Here is a 16,626-nt window from a genome sequence, read left to right as displayed (position 1 = left end):
TGCTGCCTTTATTTTGTTGATGCTAGGCAGCTGCTGGGGCTGGCTGATGCTCCAGATGCAAGTTCTGCTGCTTCTACATTTGCTGTCTACACCCACACATATATATACACTCACACACACACCTGGGAGCCCCTATCCTACCATATTTATTGTATTTTCCAGAGCCATAGATGAGTTGAGGCTGTACCTTGTTCTTGTCTTAAAATAAAGTTCTAGTCTCCCTTTTGTGTTACTCTGTTGCATTGGTCCTAAAGAGGTACTGTGTCATTTCCCAGCAGCTCAACAATGGTATGAAAACAGGTCTTTCTGTTTATTTCTTCAGACTTCATACAAAGTCCATGGCTGCCAGAATTTAGGAGAGAGGGCTGTTCTAGGGCAGTCTGAGTACTAGACAAGATACTCTACTCAAAACAGACCTTCCCACACCTTCCAAAAACTGAGGCACTGGTTGGGGCCAAACTCGTGGGTCTGACCATGTCTTTACTTAGGAAAACATTTAACTTTCCTAAAACCTGACCCAGGGAGGCCTTTCATCCTGCCATGCTCAGGCCAGGCATACCTGAGTACCACTTGAATACCACCTGTGAATGCAGCCAAGCCTCAAGCCAGAGCTGCCCCTACCCTCAAAGAAGACACACCAAAAATGAACTATTCCTTACCCTGGCCCCTGCCTCAAAACTAAGAAAACTGGATTTCTACTTCAATATTCTACAGTTCATTTTTAAATAAAAATAATTCTGACAAGACCACCTCAGGCCCCTTTCCAAAGGAGTGAAGTTGTTCTGAAAGTGATGTGAAAGAAAGTCACAAATGGGTGTTTAAAAGGATTAAAACACAGGAGTTAAATTGGGGCCTCCAGAAAGGAGGGTCAGGGGGAGGGGGCTGGAAGGCTGATGGAGCAGAGAGAACTGCAGCTGAGAGCATTGTGGCTCCGAAGCTCTGAGGGAAAAAAAACATTTGGGTTTCTCAATAGAAGACTGGCCATTTCTTTTGATATTTCCAAAATTGCTACTCTCAGTTCTTGCACTGCTATTTTGCCACACCTTTTTCCCCCCCTTTTCAAGCAATTGCTAATGATTTGGCATCCTGAGACATAACTGCATTCTACTTACAAATATGTGCACTTTCAAGTCTTTACTCAAACTCACTATAATTTCTCTTAGAAAATGTTTTTAAGGAACACAGTATTAATTCAGCAAAGCCCTTGTCACTTTCATTATCACTGAAATATATATTGTTTTTCACAGAATGCCGCCATTTTGTTTGTATTTTCCACAGTTTTTGTTTGGGGGAGTTTTGTTTTGTTCTAGTGGCAGCTGAAGTGATTTTGAGTGTTTGCAGCATGATGTTAATTAACCAAATGTTTCAACCTGGAACTTTGAACACCAGGGCTGACATAAACTGCTCAGATCAGTGTTGAAATCTCTGTGGATTGTGGTTGTTGAGGATTTGGGGGGTAAAACAGACAGTGGGAGGGAGAGGATTTGTGCTCTTTTCATCATGTAGACAAACAATAAAAACATATAGGTATGAATCATCCTCTTTGGCCAAGTTGGATCTTAGCAGCCACAAGGCACGTTTTGTTCACCAGCAGCCGGGTACCCCCGGGGCTGTTTGAATACCTGATGGCTTAGGTGGAATCTACAGATGGTTGACATTTGACCCTGTTCCCAGTTTACTTCTCAATTATGCCTACCCTTGGGCTTGATCAGTTTTTCAACTGCCAAATGAAGAAACAGCTTTGATCGTGGGAAGTGTTGGGGCAGCAGGGTGAGATGCCAAATACCTTCCACCCACCCTTTCCTCCCTCTGGGGTTCCTGAATAATACAGTATAAGCAAAAAGCACCACTTTGGAATAGGAAGTGAAGAACCATTTTAGTAATAACTGAGCAGGTGCCTGATAACCTATTATAGATTCACAAGCATGTGCGCATGAAAGGGTCTCTGGTAGGGCTGAGTTGAGTCAAAGTGGCTGTGCTTGTGGTGACTGAGAAGAATAGTTGATGCCCCTGTAGAAGAATTTCTCAAGATCAGCCTGACATTTTGGGTCAGATAATTCTTTCTTGCGGGAGCTGTCCTGTGCTCTGCAGGATGTCTTGCAGTATCCCTGGCCTCTACTCACTAGACGCCAGTAGCAAATTCCTCTCTGGCCCTGTTTTGACAACCAAACGTCTCCAGAGGGGACAGACAAAACCATCCCTAGACACCCAGTTGAACACTCCTGGCCTCTAGGGAGCAGACCCTAACTGGTCTGCATTTCCAAGTGACACCTAGCTTTTGAAGCACAAGCTTCATCATGGGCTCATCCAGAAAGAATTTAGAATAAGATTTTAAAACTTGAGTGCAGAATGAGTTAATGCTCACCAAAACATCAGTTTCCAAAGGGTGCTGCATATTGGAATCACCTGTGCGGCTTTTAAAAATTCTTGTGGCTCTCAGTTAAGCCCAAATCTCTGAAGTTGGGACCAAGCCACCAGGAGGTTGTAAAAGCTTCCCATTTGTTTTCAATGTATGGCCCAGTTTGAGAACCCCTCAGTCACTAGTAAGCCACAGCCTTAATGCCTGACTTGCAAATAGCCTATAGATGAAGAGCTCTTTGAAGGTTTTCATCCCACATATCTGACAACCAATAGTTATCAAACTTTAGCATGGTTCAGAGTCTCCTGGAGGGCTGTGTAAAAACGTAGATTGCTGGCTCCACCCCAGAGTCTGACTCATTGGTCTGGTGTGGAGCCTGATTTGCATCTGTAACAAGTTGCCTGGTGCAGCTGATGGTGCTGGACCAGGGACCACCTTTAAAAACCATCATCTCAACCCTCTTGCCTGAGGAGCAGCTGCTTAGTTGTCCCAGCTCAGAGTATCCATTCACTGGCATAGAACTACCCATTAAACATCCTCATCCCCTTTCCCTCACCTCTTTTCATCTCCTTGTGGGAATACTTGTTCATTTCTCTATCTTTGATAACTCATGGGCAGTTACTTCTACTGACGACACTATTATCAACTTTAATAGGCATCAAAGTGCACAGAATTTCCATTCAGAATTTTCACATTCCTTTCATGTGCTTATTTATTGGCTCTTCTTTTCTTCATTTTCTAGCAGTAAAAAGAATCTTAAAAATTCAAAGAATCGACCTATTATCTAATTTTATTGTTTTCAGTTTGACCTAATTGCTGGTATTTTGTAAGTGGCGATTTCTTCCGTTTTCATCACACATGTACCATATTGTAATACATTGTGATTTAAATAGATTAAGTTGGAAACCTAGAAACTATTTCCAGACAAATGGTTTAATAATTTTTGACAGAAATTCTTTGTAATTTGGGGACTATGTATTCAATTTAGGAGTGTTTTTCTTTTTCTTTTTCTAGCTCTGCAAGGTGCAATGTTTATAATTATTTAAAATATGACCATCTATCTTTAGAAGTTTTGCAAAGCTTTTGAAGACCAAAACTGTGACTAACATGTCCACAATTATATTCCTCATTAAAATGACTATCTGTTGAGGAAGAATGAAGGTGTTAATGGGTAAATATTTGGCCAGTTAAGTTCCGGTTACAGATGGGTCTATTTTGCAGGATCAGTGGATATCATTTCATGAAACAGGAGATTCCAGTTACTCAGTGGTTGGAGTCCTTTGAAGCAGGGCTGTCCTTTCTCCTCTTAAGATTCAACTCTTCCCAAATGGTTTTGGTCTCCATATTTCAACTGTACTGAACCTTTGTTTGGCATTTGCCATTGACTTTGTTGACTCTGGCTCACACTGTGAACCCAAATCCTAAAATGATGCTTTTCTTCCATCTGCTTCTAACTTGAGTTGTCTAACTCTTATGTATATGAGCATCTTAGCATTGCACTGTAATCATTGAAAAACACCAACATTTCACAGACATCTCTGTGACCATAAGCAGAATATGCTTGGACATCTCTCCCTCTGGAAGAAGGCTTGTCTTAGGAAACATGGTGGGTGTGCCAGTTTGAAAGGATGTATGTACCCTAGAAAAGCCATGTTTTAGTTCTAATCCCATTTTGTAAAGGCAGCCTTTTCTCCTACTCCCTATTCAGTATTGTATGCTTGAAACTGTAATTAGATCATCTCCCTGGAGATGTGGCTCATTCAAGAGTGGTTGTTGATCTGAATTAGGTTGAGATGTGTCTCCACCCATTCAGGTGGGTCATGATTAGTTTACTGGAATCCTATAAAAGAGTAAACATTCTGGAGAAAAGGAGAGATTCTGAGAGAGCAGAGAAGCATGACATAGCCACAAGAAGCAGAGAGTCCACCAGCCAGTGACCTTTGGAGATGAAGAAGGAAAATGCCTCCCAGGGAGCTTCTTGAAACAGGAAGCCAGGAGAGAAAGCTAGCAGATGATGCTATATTCACCATGTGCCCTTCCAGCTGAGAGAGAAACCCTGGCTGTGTTTGCCATGTGCTTTCTTGCTTGTGAGAGAAACCCTGAACTTCACTGGTCTTCTTGAACCAAGGTATCTTTCCCTGGATGCCTTTGATTGGACATTTCTATAGACTTATTTTAATTGGGACATTTTCTCGGCCTTAGAACTATAAGCTAGCGACATGTTAAATTCCCCTTTTAAAAATCCATTCCGTTCCTGGTATATTGCATTCCAGTAGCTAGCAAACTAGAACAGTGGAAAAAGCACAGGAACGGGAAAAAAGAACTGGGCTCTAATCCAGACTCTGACACTAACTATGGTATAACCTTGGACAAGCCATTTCTCTTATCCTGCCTTCATTTATCTGGTCTAGAAAATTTAAGGAGTTAGACAAGGCACTCTGTAGGCTCCTTTCCAGACTTGCTGTCTTGCAATTCTGTGAAGTTATATGTGCTATAAGGTAGGGACCCATGGGAGCAGGGCTGCTTTGGCAAAGTATGAGCTACTTTCTGTAGTCATTAGCCCATGGGGGAATAAATAATTTGGAAGAGGGAAGACAGATGCTCAAACACCAGTAAAAATGTCTGGTGGCTACTATTTTGTTCTTCTGTGGCTAGATAATACTGCCTTGGACAGCTATGTAACATGTTTTTTTTTCAGCCAGTCCCTCAAATTTTGGTACTCAGAACCAACTCTAATATACATTAAAAAATAACTTTGTGAGTGAATATGCTAGACCCTCTCCAAAAGATAATTAGGTGGCCTATTAAATTCCATAGTCAGCAGGTAGAATCTGGAACCACCATTTGGAGTGAAAAGGGTCATTAAGATGATCCTTCTTAAAAACTCCTAAAAAGACGGCATTAGAGCAAGATCTGATGCCCAAGGTTGTTACATTTTTTTAGGTCCCCAACCCCCACCCTACCCCTGCCCCACCCTACTCCTCCTGAGTTCCTAAGAGAGTGAGTGTTTTTAATGTGGCCAGCTGTGAAGCTTCACCCAGTGATTCATGGGGAGAGAAGACATGGAGTTATCAGGAAATTCCTAAATTAGGCTGCCCTGGAGATCAGTGGGAAGAAAAGTAGCTGATCAGAGTTCCAAAGAAGCCCAGTATGTGAAATTCTGATGTTTCTCCATAGAAATGCTTGTTTTTATAGAGTGCAATGCAATATGAAGCTTGGATCCACACACTTAAGAAATCAGGATTAAGGAAGCTGTACAAATATAAACTCTGAAGCAAAAGAATGAAGAAAAGAGAACTAGCAAGTTGAATACATAGTCACCAAACTACATCAAAGCCCAAAGGGCTGTTGTTTTCATCACATGCTAGCACAGTGTCTTGCAGAATGGATTCTCATGTCCACTCCCAGGATAGAAACATTAAAGAGACAAGCCCAGGAAATTCCTTTTCCTTTTAATCAGGATAAAGCGGTCTATATTGAGACCTGGGAAAGCGTATTGGATTTCACCTTTCATCTTCCAGATGTCAGTCTGTTTACAAGCGGTCATTTCTCTGAAAGGTACATGTTGGGAGTGCTTTGGCATTGAGTTCCAGAATGGCCTTTATCATCTTGATGACAATTTCTCCAAGTTAGTTAACAGTTGATTCACTTGTAAAACTACAGTGAGTCATGTAATTAGAGGCTTCCCTCCGTGTCAGCAAAGAAGATTTTTGGAGCTTGGTAACAAGTTGGACAACTTTTCTGCCACACTTCAAAAGAAGCAGTCAATTATGGGGTAATATTTTTAGGATATCAAAACTTAGAATATGATCATCCTAGAGTAAAACCATTGATTAATTACAAAGTGAATTATCCAAGAGTGAGGAAATTTACTTGGGCCTCATTGAGGTTTTTACCAGGTTACCGCCTCAAAGCCAGGTGAACAGGAAGAATGAAAAGATGTTTTTCTCTTTCATTAATGTACTTCTTAAAACCAGCAAACAAATAAAAGCAAAAACTTCCTGAGCTCATAAAAACAGGCAGGGTATCATGTAAATGTTCCTGTCCAATGAAGTGATTTTTTTTTCACCCTTCCTGGATTTTGGGTCTTCTCTGAACATGGCATGTAGAAATATTCCTTCAGGAAAACACCGAAGTGAAATCTCTCCACAGCTGGCACAATAATTGTTCATTAAATAAATGATGCTCTTTTAAAAAATCACTTGAATATTTCATAGGCATAAATGAATCACAGCAAGTCTTTGAGAGATACGGCAAATTAAGTGACCCCAAGGGTAGGATGAAAATCTGAAACTGGGAATTCTGGAATTCTAGATTCTCTTGGCAAGGTTGACATCTGTTCCTGAGAAGTTTATCTCCTAATGCTTGTGTCATAGTTAAAATAATGCTGGGGTCTACGAAAGGTCCACGAAGAATCTAATGATGTGTGTGTGTGTGTGTGTGTGTGTGTATTTCCCCTGCAGCGTCCAGCATAGGATCTGGCTTATAAAATATTCTCCATTTATTTACTTAGGAAGCACTTGCATAACGTTTACCATGTGCCAGGTGCTCTTTTAGGTACCGTCCTAGTTTTCTAGCTGCCAAAATATGATATACCAGAAATGCAACAGCTTTTCAAAAGGGGGAATTTATTAACTTGTAAGTTTCCAGTTCTAAGGCCGTGAAAATGTCCTAATTAAAGCAAGTCTATAAATATGTCCAATCTGAGACATCAGGAAAAGATACTTTGGTTCAAGAAGGCCAATGACATTCAGGATTTCTCTCTCAACTTCAAAGGCACATAGTGAACATGGTAACATCTGCTAACTTTCTCTCCAGGCTTCTTCTTTCATGAAGCTCCCCCAGGGGCAAATTCCTTCTTCATCTCCAGAGGTCTGTGGCTGTTGCTGTGTGGGTTCTCATGTTTCTTGTGACTCTGTCATTGTTCTGAAGCTTTCTACAAAATGCTTCCTCTTTTAAAGGATCCCAGTAAACTAATCAAGACCCACTTCAAATGGGTGGAGTCATATCTCCCTCTAGTCAAAGATTAATCCCCACAACTGAATGAGTCACATCTCCATGGGAAAAAAAAATGCTCCCACCCAGTTATATTGAATGAGGATTAAAGGACATGGATTTTCTGGGGTCCACAGATTCAAACTGGTGCAGGTACTTAAACAAAATTAGCGCATTTAATCCTCATGATTATCCTGTGAGATGGACACTCTTATTATCCAGTTTTTCCAATGAGATAACTGGGACTCAGAAATTAGTCACTTGGCCAAGGTCACAAAGCTAGAAAGTGACAGAAACAGAATTTAAATTCTGGGCCATTGGGTTTTGGAGTCCGAACTCCACTCTACCGTGCTATGATGTCTTTCTCAATAAATCTTTATTGAAATGGAAATGACAGTTTTTGTCCATGAAGAATTCTTAAAGCAAGTTCACATGTCTGATTTCATTTGATTCTCAGAGTACCTAGGAAAGAAGGTAGATTGATTTCCATCTTATGACAGAAAACTGAGGCTTAGAGAGGTGAATGATTTTTCCAAAAGGTCCCCAGCTAGTAAGTTATGGGTCAAGAGGCTGGAACACGTGCCCCCTGGCTCCAGCCTGGTTTTCTTTCTGCACCAGCTGCAGTGGAGTAGTAGTTCTGGGATAAATGAGAATCAGCTGCAATTCACGCCTTTTATTTCTGGCTGCTTGCATTGGTTTCCATTTCTCCTTGAGGTCAGTAGTTATGGCAAATGTAAGGAGTGGGAAGGGATTTTTGCATCAAGGACTGTTCCTCCAAGTACTGGCTTTTCTGAACTTCTTCCTGGTGTAATACACACAGTTTCTCTCCAACCTCTGCCTCATGAACAACTAATAATCACTTATTAACCATGGGAGTGAACTTAGGAGATCTGATTTTAAGTTTAAAAAAAAAGTTTCTGGTAATGCTCCATGGATTAAGTACCTATTTTGTATCTAGGCTCCAATGTGTAGGTCTTTGGAGTAGGCCCTATTTTCCAGGCTGGCACCCCTTGAGTCTCACAGGTTAGAGTCCCATATCCCCACTTTTTGGATATTGATAGAGACTGTAAGCAATTTGAACTGAATTCTCCACTTCTTTCCCAATAGGAATCTTGCTTTCAACTCAAATTGTCAATCTTTTCTGGAAAAACTACCCTTTATTTATACTTCTATTTATTTATATGCCATCTTGTTTGGGCAAATTAAAGGAAGCTTGGTAAAATTAAAGGACACATAAGATAGTAAAAATACAAGTATAAAGTAGAACCTGAGGATAGAGGAAAAGGGAAAAGGATTTTGCTTCTAGCTTTTTATTAAACAGAGAAAAAAAAGTGAATTTTTTTTTCACTTTCAGAATTCTTGCCAAGGAGGAGCAGTTAAATAGCCTTTATGTCTAAAGGAACATTCTCACTTGGGACTCCTTTCAGATGGTAATTGAAAGGAAAGCTGTTGTAGTTGTTGTAGTTGTAGGCACTGTTATTAGAAAGATGACCTTGAATCTTCAATGGAGGGGGGGGAGTAGTCAGCAAATGAAAACCTACAGAATAAAATAAATGCAACTGGAGAGCACAAGTGATCTATAAGGAAGTGCCTAGAAAAGGAGGACCCTTTCTGATAGAGGGATTGGGGAAAGCAGCAGGAGGTGGCACCTGGTTGTACTTTGAAGAAAGGTATAGGTTTTTATTTATTTTTATTTTGTTTGTATATATTTCTCTAGTTTTAATACAAGAGAAATCGAGGGGTCAGCAGGGCCACACTACCTCTGAAGGCTCAAGGGAAGAATCCTTGCTTGCCCCTTACAGCTTCTGGTGACCCCCCAGAGTTCCTGGACTGGTGGGGCTTCACTCCAGTCCCTGCCTCTTGTCTTCATGTGGCCTCCCCTCTGTCTCTCCCCTGTGCCTGTGGGCCTTAAATATCCCTCTCCTTACTCTAATGGGGACAGGAAGGGATAGATTTGATCAAAGAAGGAAGAGATGGGTATTCCAGCCCAGGGAATGAAATGAATAATGATTGAGGTTATAGGTGGGCCCCTTGTGTTTGGGGCAGTGTGGGGCAGGGTCAGGTGGGGCAGGGTGACAGTCATTTAGGCCAAGTATGGGAAAGTTGATGTAGTGACACGCCAGACAAGAAGGGCAGGAGGTATGACACTATTCCTTTTAGGAAACTGAATGGTGTTTTCAGTTTGCTAAAATGTAATATACCAGAAATGAATTGACTTGATTGGCTTTTATAAAGGGGATTTATTAGGTTACAAATTTGCAATTCTAAGGCCATGAATATATCTAAATTTAAAACATGAACAAAATGATACCTGGACTCTGAAGAAAAGACTACCAGTATCTGGAACACCTCTGTCAGTTGGGAAGGCACATGGCTAGCATCTCCGGTCCTTCGCTCCTAGGTTGCACTGCTTTCAGCTTCTGAGTCCAGTGGCCTTCTCTCTGAGCATCTGTGGGTCCTTGCTTGCTCCTCCAAGGACATCTCTCTGAGCTCCTGTGTCCTGTGGGGCTCCTCTCAGCATCTCTCTACCTCTGTGTCCTTCACTTGGTTTCATCTGTCTGCTCTCCGTATCTGCTCTGAACTCTTTCTCTTTTTCCTGTTTTATTCTCTTCTTACAGGACTCCAGTAAAAGGATTAAGACCTACCTTGAATTGGGTGGGTCAAATCTCCATGGAAATAATTTAATCAAAAGGTTCCACCCAGCAATAGGTTGCCCCCACAAGATTGGATGAGAAGAACATGGCTTTTCTAGGGTACATAACGGTTTCAAATCAGCACAGGTGGCTTCTGGGGAAAGGCCATGACCTGGCTAGTGCTTTGGGATGCTCATGCTGTCAGCAGGGTGAAGTTTGGATCAGAGAAGGGAGGGGCTGGAGGGAAGGAGGTTGGTTAGGGTGCTGCTATTAGAGGAGAGAAGTGACCAGGGCCTCAGGTAGGTCAGGATAACTGGAAAGGAAAAGTAAAAAAAAAAAATAAAAACAAAACAAAAAAAAGGACTTACAGTTAACAAGATCTTCACAGGTACGGAGATTTGACCAGGAGGTATATAGAAGATGGAACAGGTTTGCATTTGAAGACGTGAGTTTGGTTTGGGATGTACTAAGTTTCTCAAACATGGGGGCTCTCGTTGGACCTTCTGGAGGGAGGCTTTTCTGTTCTTGCTGAAGTGTAATACTTTAGTTGACTAGACTTAATTTGAATTAGAGCTCACTGTCTCTATGACCTCCCACTAGCAATCCAAGCATTAATTTTCTCACATGTGAAATGGGACTAACATCTCCCGTAAAGGACTGTGAAAAGGTGAAATGAGAGCATGCCTGTTTGGAAAGGGCTCAGCACACTGTGTGGCCATGGTAATAGTCATGTTGGGCTTATTTCGTCCCAGAGTCTTATAGCCTCTGCTTTATTATCTTATCTGCAGTTCTTCTCTCAGAAATATGTTTTTCTCAGAACATAGTCAGAAGACCCGGGTTTGATTCCCAGCCCATGTACCGCTGTTACCCCCAAAAAACCTGAACAATTTCCCTGTGATATACATATCACAGATCTGCCTCTGTGTGTGTGTGTGTGTATATATAGATGTAGAAATACATATATGTAGGAGACACATAAAATAATAAAAATTTTAAAAACAGCAAGTGAAAAAAATACACGTATTCAGAACCTCACTGTGCAGGCTCAGCCAGCAATGATAGTATATTAGGACAACATGATGCAAACACACCTATCTGTTTCTAGAACCTCTGAAGGAATGTGTACTCCAACATTCACGTTTTAGCTGCCTCACCACTAGCTCTTGTAAAGTTCTGTCTTCAGTCTTTAACTTTCCTTTGAAGAGGAGGGTACTCTAGGATACTAAGTGATGCTCAGGTTCTGAAGACAAGATTTTGGACTCTGGGGTACAAGGGACTGTACCGCTAAACTCCCCCACTAAGAGCTGCTCAGTTTGAGGTTAAAGGGCCCTTAAAGGTGTAAAGGCAGGCACTATTGGAAAAGAGAGCGCCAGTGACTCCAGTGTCAGGTGGTGCCCCAAAACTATTGCCTGAGGACTGGCAAATGTAACAGTCTGCAAAAGCAGCAACAAAATGCTGCAACAGAATTTTCTGGAAGAAACTGTAATGTGGTTTTCTGTGAATCCCTGAGGACAACCAGCACTACAAAAATGGGCACCCATGGGTCAGTGCGTTGTTTTAACATTCCTAATTATCACACAGTGTAGTCTGAGCTGCTTGTTGGAGAATTCTCTCCCTAATTAACATATCTCTACTCAGAACATGCTCAGAACATGGGTCTCGGCTAATTCAGGAAGCAGTGGAAAAACATACTGAGAGCTTAGCTTCACTGAAAATACAATAATTAGATTTTGCAATCCTATTCTTAATTACCAAGCCAGATTTTCTCTCTTTCTAACTAATTTTCTGGTGCTATTATGCCCTGACAGAATTAGTAAGTTTTCGGGGCAATCTGTTACATTTTTAAAAGCTCCGTTATTTAGTCTGGACCCAGTACTGCAGGTAGGATCCATGTCATTCCAGTTGTCCTGGACCTTTTGCCCAAATTAAATAGGCCTTTGTATTGTCATACGCCTGAATCAAATGTTACTTCATCTGACGTTTAGTTTTGAAGTTGCTCAAGGAATTGACCATCGCTGGACACAGCATCACTGTTCAGCTTGCACAACGTGAACTCCTGTTCTATCCCCTATGCTTGAACTTGACCATGCAGAGTAATTACCTGGAGAGCTTGTTAAAGTGCAGTTTTACTTGAGTAGGGCCATTGGGGTCTGGAATTCTGCATTTCTAGTAAGCTTCCGGGTGGTGTTGATGCTCTGTTGGTGAGTACAACGTGAGAGCACAGCTTTGAAGGACTCCACTCTAGTCCTTTTCCATCTCAGCAGTCGTAACCCTGAAAATTCCTTCCCGGATGACCTGGGTCCTTCTTCCAACGTCTTCCCTGGCTTCTTCCTCAAGTCCATCCTGAAGTGTGTTCACCGCAGGTCTGAATGGCGACCAATGGCAGGTGCCATGGAGTATGTGCTGTGCTGGAGAGAGCCAGGGGTGGAAGGAGAGTGGGGCAAGCCATGACGGAGGCAGCGCTCAGCACTGCTTCAATCTAGCACAGAACTCTGCGCTCAAGAATTCTAAATTCAGTTTGGCATTTCACCCTCAGGTGTTTTGTGGAACTTTAAGGGAGAATACCATTGGGATTAGGGGTGGGGCATCTTGTGGGCAGCAGTTACCCATCCTGAACTGGGTGGATTGGTCAGAAACCTCATGGCATCTGGTATATGGGCCTCTGTTTGTACCTTTGCCCCCCCACCTGCACATGGTAGGGCAGGTCTGACCAGTAGATGCCTCGTGACCACAACAGTGTGAGATCATTTATCCCTTTGTATTTTGACATTTTGCATATTTTTTCCCTTGACATACATTATAAAGATTCAAATTTGGCAGGCTGCTACATGATATATAGTTCTGCCTCTGGTTTATTTCTGGGCTGTTCTAATATCTTTAAGTATGTTTGTCAAGTGACAGCTTCTTTTAAAAAGTAAGCTTTTAAATTATATAAGTTAATATAAAAATTTGAAAAAAGTATTCTCTGAAGAAGAAAATATGATGGCATGCCTTCACATTTTGAAATTCTGGTAGACTTCAGGAAAAGTTGGTTTTTTGGAGTGAAGGAGCTTCTGTTGAACCCAGCGCTTTTTGCTGTGCTCAAGTATTTGCTTGCGCTTTTGAAGCCTCTTTCTGTACTCAGTGAACATCCATGGTTTTAGGGTCCCCTGCACCTACCCCACCTCTTAACAGGATCAAGGACCTAGGATCTGTGTGAGGTCTCCCTTGTTCCCCAGTGCTGCCTGTGCTGACTCTGTCTGACCCTCCGCAGACACCCCACCCTTCCTGCCATGTTTTATGGGTCCTGCTGTAAGTTTACTAAACTTGACTCCTGTTGTTCTAGATTGTCAGCGTCAGCCAGCCTCTCCTGGCTAGCGAGGGTCTGGGCCCCTTGCCACCTACATTGGACACTTTCTAACCTCCCTGTCTCAGTTGACATGCTTCGTGGTTCTCTGTCATCTTTGTACTCTTAGGAGTATTTCTTTTGTTGGCACCTGTGAACAGCTTCTTGATACATGATGCTACAGTGGCAGTGACTAAGGTGCACTGAGTAGTGGAATATTTGAAAAACTGGCAAAGCAGAATGTCTGTCCCTTCTTGGCTTCCTGCATGTTTGCTAACCTCTGGGCGAGCTGAGTCACGTGAACTCTCGCTGTCATGTCATTCATCCAGAGTGGGGAGCACACAATTCTGATCTAGTGGGAAGAAAAGATCTGTTGGAACTTCTAATCCCAGGAGGCAAATATACAGTTGACTAGGTGAGAGTTTTTACAATTTCTTTTCCAAGGATCCCAAGGTTTTCTAAGATAGTTTTTAAGGTGCTGAGGGGAGTAGCGGTGTGATTTACACAGGTGATGTCACCTTGTGAAAATTCAGTGAGCTGTACCCTTATGACTTCTGCTGTTTTCTGAACATGTTACTGCAGTAACATTTTACTTAAAAAATTAAAAAGAACATGAACCCTATTATGCTCATGGCTTTAAATTAAAGGCAGCTTGATGTGGGAAAATGAGAAAACCCTTAGTCCTATATTGGGAAGAAGGAAGGAGGGCAATTGATATTTATTATATACTGTGGGACTAAGCATAATGCTAGATGCCTTACATAATACATTGTCTCATTTGGTTTTCACAGCAGTTCTGTGAAATGGTATGTATCTCTGTTTGTGGAGGAAGAAACTGAGGCCCAGAAGATTTAAGAAACAGGTGATCCATGCAACAGTGTGGAATGGAGTTAGCAATCAACCCCAAGGTCTGTCTGGCTTCAAAGTTCTCTGCAGCATATGGCATCTTTCTTCCCTAATTGGTGGCCGGTATTATATGTTTAAAAGACGGACACGTGAACTGGAGGAAGGAGAGTGTTGCGCTGTAGTGGATCTGGGTTTGTGCTGGTTTGGTCTGGCATTTAAGAGTGTGCAAGTGGGTCACTTGAAATGGAATTAACACGACCCCCTACCCCTGGGCTTCTCCCCATCACCCCCAGCCTCAACACTGAGATGTCCTTTAGCTGGAGAAGGCTGAGGACTCGTGAGAGCTCCTGACAGATTGACGGCCTGTTAGCCAGAGTGAACCTCTCCTGCGAGGACTCTGCCAAGGCCCTCCTCATTGAGAGCCACATGTCTGAATGTCTCATCTGCTTGGAAACTGGCAGGAATAATGGGCTGATTGGAGGCTGGATTGAACAGGATCCTAGTGAGTTGTCAAATGTGATTGCCGAGATGATTTCAGTAGGAGCTCATCAGGCTGTTTGGAAACAGGGAACAAGCACATGCACTGTGCTTGCCACATACAATCACACCCTTGTAGCTAGAAACAAAATATAGCAGGTCTCAGGCTCAGATTTAAATTAGAATATTCTGACATGCCTCGATCAACTAACAATGGATTTAAAAAAGAAGAAAAAGCCCCAAACCTCGACAACAGGAGAGAAGGGGGTGGGGGCGACAGAGAGAAAGAGGGAGATAGAGGCTATGGCTAATTTTACAGTGTGTTTTGAAAATGTTTCAATCCTCTAATGACCTGGTTGTCCTTTACCAGCTGTGGGAGTGTGAAAGGCATTCTAGTATAATTGTCAAATATTTTAGCGAAGCTTGTGCTGAGAACAACTATTTTTATTGTGGCTTAAAGACCTAGTTGGATGGATCTTTCAGAACCTTCTGGAAGCATTTTAGGGTCTCTGAAAGGGTTAAGGGTTTTTCAATTACATAGATGTTTTCTTCAAGCAGGTAATTAAAAATTGTATCCTGGTGCAGTGGATCAAGTTTGTGTCCAAAGGTTTGACTTACATTCATTGTTTGGAGAAGGGTGGGGACAGTGTTGAGAGTTGAAGGGGCCTCAGTGCTGACCCTCCCACCTGAGGGCTCCAGGCCAGTGTGATGCATGGACAGTGTCCTCAAAGCCTGAGAAGTCATCGAATTGAGTTTGAATCCAAACCCTGCCACCTACCAGCTGTGTAACTTTGAGCCAGGTGTTTAATATTTCTCTGCTTCTCTCTTCTCATCTATAAGAGTTAACAAGACCTATCTTGAAGGGCTATTGTGAGAATTAAATAAGATAATACTTATAGCACCTGGCTATGTTAGATTGAGCTGTATACCCCAGAAAAATCATGTTCCTGATGTTAATCCCTTTCCTGTGGGTATGAACCCACTGTAAATGGAACCTTTTGAAGATCTATTTTTGGTTATCTTCAAAACTGAACTGGTTCAGCGTGGATCTTAATCTGATTACTGGAATCCTTTAGAAGTAGAGGACATCCAGACATTGAGAAAGAGTACCACAAGGAAGAGTCGGCAGTCAGCAGGAACCCAGAAGAGAAAGGAGAGGGCATGGGCACGTGTTGGGAAAACCAAGGAACCTAAGGACTGTCAGCCAGCCAGGAAGCCCCAGCCGTAGGAAGAAGCAGGCGTTCTGGTCTCTGAAGCTGGGAGCCAATTAAGTCCTATTGTTTACATCCACCCGTTGTGAGGTGTTTGTCTCAGCAGCCAGGAAATTAAGACACTGGACAGTAATGTTAATTCTGTCACTTACCTCCTTTCCCCTCTGCTAATTTGAATGCATAAAATAATACTGCTAAAAATGCCTTTAACACATATCTTTAAAATAATCTATCAGGGGTGCATAGGTAGTTCATTCAGTAGTTAGAATGCCCACCTTCCAAATGGGAGACCTGGATTCAATTCCTGGACCATGCACCCAAAAAAATAAGATACAAATCTATCAAATATTCTAAAAGAAAATGGATGTTGTTAAAATATCATCTAGTTGGGGCTTCTTAAGTTTTGAAGTATACTATTTATTCAAAAATGATTTCTGTTTTATTGGGTTATTTTAGTTGAACTATGTTATATATGCAGATGATTTTTGTATATATATAAATATATATATATTTATATATATATAAATTTATATATATTTATATATATATAAATCTTTTTTGGAAAAGAAATTGAAAGTACATAGATTTTTATATTTTTGTTGACCTTTCATGCTTAAATGCATAATATCAGTAAAATTGGCTGCAATCATTGTGGCTTCATGATAACAGAAAAGCATTATTGTTCTGATATTCAATGCTAAAAGTAATTGTGTATTTGCTTGGAAAAAATAAATGCCCCTGTGTTTATGTGACTTGATAATTAAGACTGTTCCATAATAT

This window comes from Tamandua tetradactyla, chromosome 1, assembly GCF_023851605.1.
Source record: "Tamandua tetradactyla isolate mTamTet1 chromosome 1, mTamTet1.pri, whole genome shotgun sequence".
Taxonomy (NCBI): Eukaryota; Metazoa; Chordata; class Mammalia; order Pilosa; family Myrmecophagidae; genus Tamandua; species Tamandua tetradactyla.
The sequence above is the reverse complement of the archived record's forward strand: the minus strand, read 5'-3'. Positions refer to the sequence as shown.